This window comes from Elephantulus edwardii, unplaced genomic scaffold (genome assembly GCF_000299155.1).
Source record: "Elephantulus edwardii isolate Elephantulus edwardi_28Jun2011 unplaced genomic scaffold, EleEdw1.0 scaffold00067, whole genome shotgun sequence".
Taxonomy (NCBI): Eukaryota; Metazoa; Chordata; class Mammalia; order Macroscelidea; family Macroscelididae; genus Elephantulus; species Elephantulus edwardii.
In genome coordinates, this window is record NW_006399817.1 from 606,248 (window position 1) to 614,534 (window position 8,287).

The 8,287-nt window shown below is 36.7% G+C and overlaps 1 pseudogene; it reads right to left on the bottom strand.

The window, feature by feature from the left end:
- LOC102873375 overlaps window positions 1–5,974 on the bottom strand; it is a 10,145-nt pseudogene extending 4,171 nt beyond the window's left edge.
- Window positions 5,975–8,287: the final 2,313 nt, after the last annotated feature.

Genomic DNA, 8,287 nt, shown 5'->3' on the forward strand with positions numbered 1-8,287 from the left:
TCTTTGAGCTGTGGTGCTGGAGAAGAGTATTGAGAATAACTTGGACTGCTAGGGAAACAAACAGATTTGTCCTGGAAAGGGTTAAACTGGGTGGTTCCTTGGAGGCAAGGATTCTGAGGCTCCGTCTAACATACTTTGGACATGTTGTGAGGAGAGACCGGTCCTTAGAGAGGGCCATCATGCTTGGGAGTGGGGAGGGACGGCGCGGAGAGGAAGGCCCTGTATGAGGTGGATTGATTCAGTGACTGGGATAATTGGGATGGGAGTGTTGGAGACAGTGCGATTAGGACAGGACAGAGCGGAGTTTAGGGCTGTTGTACATAGGGTCGTTATGAGTCGCAAGTGACTCGATGGCACATAACAACAACAACAAACAACACTAGTGTGTTTAGTTTTCTTTGTTGTGAAACACATGCAAAAATTAAAATATGCTTTGATATTTTTGCATAATAATTTTTTTTCTCTGAACAAAATGTATTTTTACTCTTTCCTTTAAATAGTAATTATTTATTGAAAGTTACATTGATATCTTAGATATCTAAGATTAAGTTTATAGATTAAACCTATTAAATATCTCATATAATGTATAACTTAATCATGCATTAAATAAAGAGGGTAGATGTTGAATTATGAAAATAAAAATTAGTATTAGAGATAATGAAAGTGATAATGTATATTAATGTTGTAAATTATTATTATTTTCAACATTTTTTGTTTTTTACTTTTTTCTTTTCAACATTTTAATTAGCACTTTTTGATACAGATTTAATCTAATTTTTAAAAAATCTATTATAAGAATAACATATTTCTTTCATATGTCACTTGATAGAAAACAAACTGAACACATATAAACTTTATAGCTTACATCTCAAAAATGGAGAGTGGTAAAACATGATTAAAAGTTAATAAGCCTGACACTAAATACTACAATTATTTCACTGTTCTAAACTTCCTCACATATGAACAATTATACTTTAAATAGTTAATGAAATGGAGAAAAAAGTTCTGAAAGTTGTTTACAAGAAATATAAAGTAAATCAAAAGAAATCTTTTTCCTATGACTTATATGATTGCATGAAGTTCTGGTTGTTTAAATTATATAGAAGTGAAATTTTGGGAGATTATACCTGAGTTGTGATGAGGCTTAAGATCATGTATCAGCCCCATTTGATAATTTTTACTTCACACATCACTCAGACAAGAATCTAATATCTTCCAATATGAGTATTCCTGAATAAAATGAGATTGTGAATTAATTTTTCTTTTTTTTCTATACACTTTCCTCATACAATGAGGATATTTCTGATTGGGATTTAAAAATGTTTCACTTCATGCCTAGTTAAAACATAAAAAGGAAATGAGAATTTATAAAGAGAAATAGAAGTAATTTTTAAAATTTTTTTATTATAAAATGACCAATTATGTTACCAATCTTATAAAAACAAGTAGGTACTTAAACCTCAACTCCATAAAGTTGTTTAATCAGTTTATTTAATTGGTTATTTTTTTATCACTGACACTGACTGGAGAAAACACACTTTCCTAATTTTAACTGCTTCATTTTGTAACAACTGGCATTTGCGATAACTAAATTGAGGAAACTATCTCCCTTTGCCATTTGCATTTTTATATTACATTTTTAATTCAACCTTTCTCCATGTCATTACATAGGTATAATTAATAAATAATCATCGATAACAATAGAAGTGGGCGTTTGTTTAAACTATGACCTTAGACATTATCTTAAAAAGCTCCTGAAAAATAACATAGTGATTTAACATATATGTATATATGTATCTTACGTTGATCTTAAAAATGAATATTTTTTTCATTTCTAATTAGGATGGTTGGAAGAAACAAATGAAACATGTTTCACTTGCAAATGAATTTGTATATTGTAGAAGGGTTTGCAAATCGTCAAGCATTTAAAAGTAAAATTTCAAATTAAAAATCAATTCTTAACTCTGTGAAAATATTTTTCCCTCTGTTTCCCTATAGAGTTTTACAGCAAATTACATTTTGATTCTGTAAGTGTTCCCAATCCTTCATAATTTTCATTAACATTTCAAAAACATTTAGATCATCATAGAAGGGATGTTTTAGATAGTTTTTAGATGGAGGCTGAAGTGTATTTACTTTTGTTAAATTAAATTAGTACTGTGACACACATATACACACATGTACATACACCTGATTTGAGAGAGGTGGTCCTGATTCTTGTTGATAAAAGGCTCCTATACAACTGTAAACTTTAGTAATATCCTGAGTTCCTAACTTTTTAGTTGAATTAGAAATGCTTTGTTTATTTTATCTCTTTGGCACGCTAAAAGCTATTTTATTTTCATTTCCCTCTTAACAGAACTCCCACAAACCGAAATGCTTATGATTCATACTGAACTGGTACATTGAGTGGGTGAGATATATCACCTATGGGTGTATAAATGTCAGGCCTAAGAACTTTTGATGATATGAAAATGATAGAAAGATCTTAAGCAGTTCAATTTATGCTTTAAAAAGCCAAAGTATGGGACTCTCTAAAATCTTTCTTATTAAGAAGACAACAGAAGAAAGTGTACTCATCATATCATTCTTTACATAGAATACAAGTTTTAAAAATTTCTGATAAATTGAGGAAAGTATAAATAGAAAGTGGTAATTGTAATAGGCAAAACCATTATATTTCTACATTCAACAATAAATAGAAACAATCATTATTTTTTCATTTTACTATTCACATTAGCAATGGAAGTTTTTGTTGTGCTTCCAGAGTAAATCTAAGCAGAATAGGAAAGATCTATATGGAATCTATTACATAATTTCACAGAAAAATGTTCAAAACCAAAGTAAATTTATTAAACATAGATGTATCAGTGCAAAACCATTTTAAGGTTTCAGTAAAATACATCACCTACTTGGAAAAAAAAAACCCTACTACTTGGAAGGAAGCTCAAGTTCCTCTCTCCATTCTGTGACAGCCAGGATGGTCCATTTATTAAGAATTTGTGAATATGAGTGTTAGCTTACGATACATGGAATTTCAAAAGTATATTGTAAAGATTTCAGAAATTACTATTTCTAATGAATGGAATAAAACTAAAAAATGAATACATGAAACAACAATTTTACTTCAAAAGTATGTGTTTGTTGAGCTTCATATTTATCTGGCTTCTAAAATAATCATGGAAAGAAAGTTGAACACTACTGTGAATAGCCTGATTTCAAAAGTCATTGGAGAGCAAACACCAGCATCAAAATTCTTTAGAAGTTAGTTTCCTTAATAAAGAAAAATCGCAAAGGTCTAATCAATTGGTGTGCTTGACCAATAAACTAAACACAAGCTTTCTTGCTTGAATGTTTATGCCCATAAACATGAGGGAGGAAGATGCCAAGACCACACTGCAGCTCTGTGGTAGGAAATGGTCTCTTGGGCAGGATGCTCATGTCAAGCTGTGATATTAAATAAAACTTGATGTGGTCAGAGGTGTTATTACTGTTAACTGGTGAGTTATTCAGAAATGAAAACACAAGTTGTATGACCACTGCCAAGTGGAAATTTTGTAATCTTGATTTTCCGTTAGTGTACTTGTGCTGATAAGCTGCCTGTTGGAAAAGATAAGTATAGGACATAGGAAGAAATAGAGTATTTATTCTTTTGATATGCATGAATATATAAGGACATAAATAAAATGATGAAAAATTGGAAAGTTAATACAAGGCATAAATTTTAAATTGAGGTAAAACCAACAAGCAGAGTTTAAGAAATATTTATTAAGAAACTATTATATATTTTTTGTTGTTGTTGTTGTTTATTCATTGTGATCCTATGAACAAAAAGCCTGAATTCTACAACTATCATCATTTATCAAATTTTAGAGCATTTCGAGAGGCCTGTTGTTTAGGAAGTGGATGCCACTCTTGCTTCCAAACCTGTCTTAAACTGGGAATTCCACCAAATACTGTGCACCAATGGTAACCATTATAGCACTTGACATCCCAGTGGCACAAGGTTCATCACAGTAACCCCAGATTACCTCAGTACAGCCTTTTGACAGAAGAGTGCTGTACCACTTAGAAGAATGTTCCTTCAAAATACAATTACAACAGACTTTTAAATACAAAGGCCCTCCCTGAGGTCTTGTAGACTCTAAACAAGAAGCTTAAATAAAAAACAACCAATATAGTATATTGTTGTTATTAGTCATTAAGTCATCTATGACGTATAGCGACACTATGTAGAGCAGCTCTGATCTCTGCCCTGTCCTGAGCCAGTCTCACTAACTCTGACACACCAACCCCGTTGCCCCAGATACTGTAACAATCCATCTCATCCAGAGTCTTCCTCTCTTGTGCTATCCCTTCACCCTTCCTAGCACGATGTCCTTCTCAAGCAAATAATGTAAACTAATGAATAGAATGTAATAGGATATAAAACAGTGATTGTATAAAATTTGAAAGTAATAAACATTTTGGTAAGAGGAGCAAACAAATATTTAACAAGTAACTAATATTTTTTGCCAATTTTTTAAGCCTTTTTTAATTGGGAAAAACATATTGGGGGTACAAGGAGGTGAGGGTTGGGGGCAGAAGGGTGAGGATGGGCAGGGATGCAGTTGCAGAGCTGCACAGTTTGGTCGATGGGGGGAGCAGGTGAAGGAAACGATGAGGGTCCAGTGGGGACCAGATGCTGCAGAGGAATGACAACCATTATCCAATGGTAATGAAACGAACTGTCTTATTGATTTGGGAACTGGATGCCTACTCTCTGGCTTCTTGATGCTGAACAGGGGCGTAGATGTAAAGGGGGGGAGGTAGGTCGCTTTATCACCTTACTGGTGGTCTTGGGTTAAAGCTGCTTGCATTCTTGTTCTGTTAGAAGATATTTTCCTGTCATTTGCTCCCCTCGGGGCTGCAAAGTGTTCTCCCAGGTGGGTCCAGTGGGGATGGCTGGCTGAACCCAGAGGCTCCATCCTCCTTTGCTTCCTTAGCTATCAGTTGTATTTCCTTTTTGTCATGGGCACTGGCTTCAGGGTTAATTCTAGAGTAAAACTCAGTGTTAAGGTTACCTATAGCATAAACTCAGTGTTAAGGTTACCTATAGCATAGGGAACAAATCTAGAGAGAACAAACTTGTGAGTTACAGATAGAAGGGCTTTGAGGGTGTTGCTTTCAGGTTTACTGGGGGAGAGGGTGGCAGAAAGTGGCCTAGATAACATTCTCTGGATACCCTAGGCATTTTTTTCCTTCCCCACCCAGGGGTCAGATGGCACAATCTGGGGACTGAGGAGCTCACCTTGAGGGACTCGACTGCTCGCCTCGAGCTGGGGGGCGAAGGCAGCCCGCCCCGGGCAGGGCAACAACCCCAGGAGCTGGCTGGTATACTCCCCATCCAATTGCCCCTACTCCAGTCTGGTCCCCTCGCCCGACTGAGGACTATGTGGTCAGGGATAGTGTCTCCAATTCCAACACCACCACTTTTACCCCCCCCCATAAGTGGTCATGCTATATTTTGAAGTAGGTGTCACTGCCCTCCCCCTTTATATATGGTAAAGGGAACCTGAGAATTGTGAATAGACTCCCCCCAGGTCTAACCATCTTTTGGCAGAAGCATTCAACAGAACAAAATATGTGGTGCATTTGGAATGTGAGTCCTCTTGTGTGGCTGCCACTGTTAATTGTCATCAGACTCACAGTGACTTTCAGCAATCCATTATATAGGTAATCGTCTTCTTTGGCCTGTCCAAGGAAACCCAAACCTGCAGATGATGGGGCACGCATCCCATCTCCTGCCTCCCATGCAGGCAGCCTGTGGGGGCGCACTCCCCCCCCCAGCGTTGGCGGCCGGTAGGGCACTCGGCACCCCTCCAGCATGGGTGGCAGTTGGGGCGCCCCCCCCAACACCGGGAGGGGTGGGGGAGGCCTGGCGGGTGCATGGCCCTTCTTGAGCGGGCAGACGGTGGGTGCCCACTTCCCCCATCGCCGCCATCCTGGCTCCAAGAATTCTCTCCAGAACAAGTCCACCTTGCGGCAGTGTGGTGGCTTCACTGCACCAGTCTTGAGGAGGGCTGGTGCCCAGCATCCGTCCTGGGTGAGGGAATCCATTGGTTCCGGTTGTGGAAGCCTCATGGAGCTGCGGTGGCTGTGCTGCATGGCACAGACTCTGTGGGAGGGGGTTGGAAGCCATGAGACTCACCCATTCCTCCTTGGGAATCCTTGAATTCCTGTTGTTGAGCCTCGATCTTCACTGAGGGTCAGTCATCAACTGTTTAACTGTTCAATTATCAATAAGCTGAAGTCTGTAGAAGGCCATAGTGGCTCTGCTTTAAGTGGTTCGCTGCTTCTGCAGCTCACCATGCTGCCTCTGCCTCTGCTGTCATCTTGGATCTCCCAATTTCTTAAGCTTTTAAAGAACTTTTATTTTTGTACAACATAATGAATAATTTAGACCTATTTTGGTTGTAAATATTTAGAATTCTAAAAGAAAGAAATTCTATTGAAGTTTTGTTTTTCTGCAAAACCCCTATTTTTTATATTAACTGAGAGATTGTTATTATGTACTATTTAATGGAAACTTATTCATAACTTACCCTTCAGCAATGTGTGATTTTTAAAACAATTATAATTTTATATTGGTTTGCATGCAAGATTAATATACTTTGTGTTTTGTGTTTCACACATTTCTCTATTTAAATTGTGTTTCATATGATTATTCCCATACATTGTGTTTTATAAAATGAATCACCATTAATCCATGCCAGTTATTACCCTTCCATTTTAAGCCCCCACTGAATCATTCTTAATTCCTTCTTTTCCTCCCTCTGCCCACCAAACTCTACTGCCGTATGATTTCTTACCCCTTCTCTATGCTCAATCCCTCACCTCCCTTATTGTCCTACTTTTGTGCATATTTTACTAGTAATCTCTTTATTTTTAAAATAATGATCTTACCTAGTATTTGTTCTTATGAACCTAAGCTAGTTTACTTAACATAATGCTCTCCAGCCTCTCCATTGTAATACAGTATTTTTCAAAATTATTACTTCTGACTGTTGCGTAATATTCCATTGTGTGAATGTATCACATTTCTTAATCCATTCATTTGCTGATGGACATTTAGGCTACTTTTATTTTCTTGACATTGTGAGTAACTCATCTATGAACATTTGTATACAAATCTCCATTTATGTCTCAGTTCTAAATTTCTATATTCCTCAGAATATATTACTACCAGATAAATAGGTGGGTCATATAGAATTTATATGTTCAGCTTTTTGAGAAAACACAAAATTGCCTTCCAGAGTGGTTTACCATTTTACAATTACACTAATGGTGTATGAGAAGTCTAATTTCTCCACATCCTCTCCAACATTTATTGCTTGCTGTTCTGTTAAACTTTGCCACTACTGCTGGGGTGAGATGGTATCTCTGCGGTTTTGATTTGCCTCTCTCTTAAGCCAGTGATTTTGAACTGGTGGCCATCTGAATATCTTCCTCTGTGAAAAGTCTTTCAATGTCTTTTGTCCATTTTGTAATTTAGTTATCAGATTTTGTTTGTTTTTGTTTTGTTTTGTTTTTGTTTGTTTGTTTTTTTTCTTTTGGAGGTCCTGTAATATTCTGTAAACTTTCATTATAAGACTTGTTTGAAATATTATTGCCAAACATTTTTTCTAGTCAGTAGTTTTTATTTTGACCATATTAACAACATTTTTTGATATACACAAGGTCTTAATCTTTAGAGTCCCATTGTCAATTTTAGTCTCTCCTGTCTTGCCTTTCTAGTTATATTCGCAAGTGTCTTTTTACCTTAGAGCTAGGCCTTCTAAGTTCCATTTTGTCTCTTATGTTCCTTATAGTTTGGGGCTTTATGATTTGGGACTACTTCTCTGATCCACCTTGAGTTGGGTTTTGGGTATGGTGTGAGAGGTGGATCTTGCTTCAGCTTTCTGTGAGCTTAAGTCCAGTTTTGCAAGCACTATTTTTTGAGAAGTTTGTAATTTCTCCATATGATGCACTTTGTTTCCTTGTCAAACACATGCTGACAGTAGATAGATGAGTTAATTTCTGGGTTCTCAATTCTGTTCCACTGATCTATTTGTCTGTCATTGTATCAGTGCCACGCTGTTTGGTTATTGCAGCTGTGTATTATGATGGCCTAGGCCAGGAGCTGATTGTGGAACAGACCACCAACTACTCATACACAAGTTCAAGCTGAAGCTGAGGAAAATTAAACCGAATCCACAGGAGCCAAAATATGACTTTAATTTCATCCCACCTGAATTTCAGAATCATC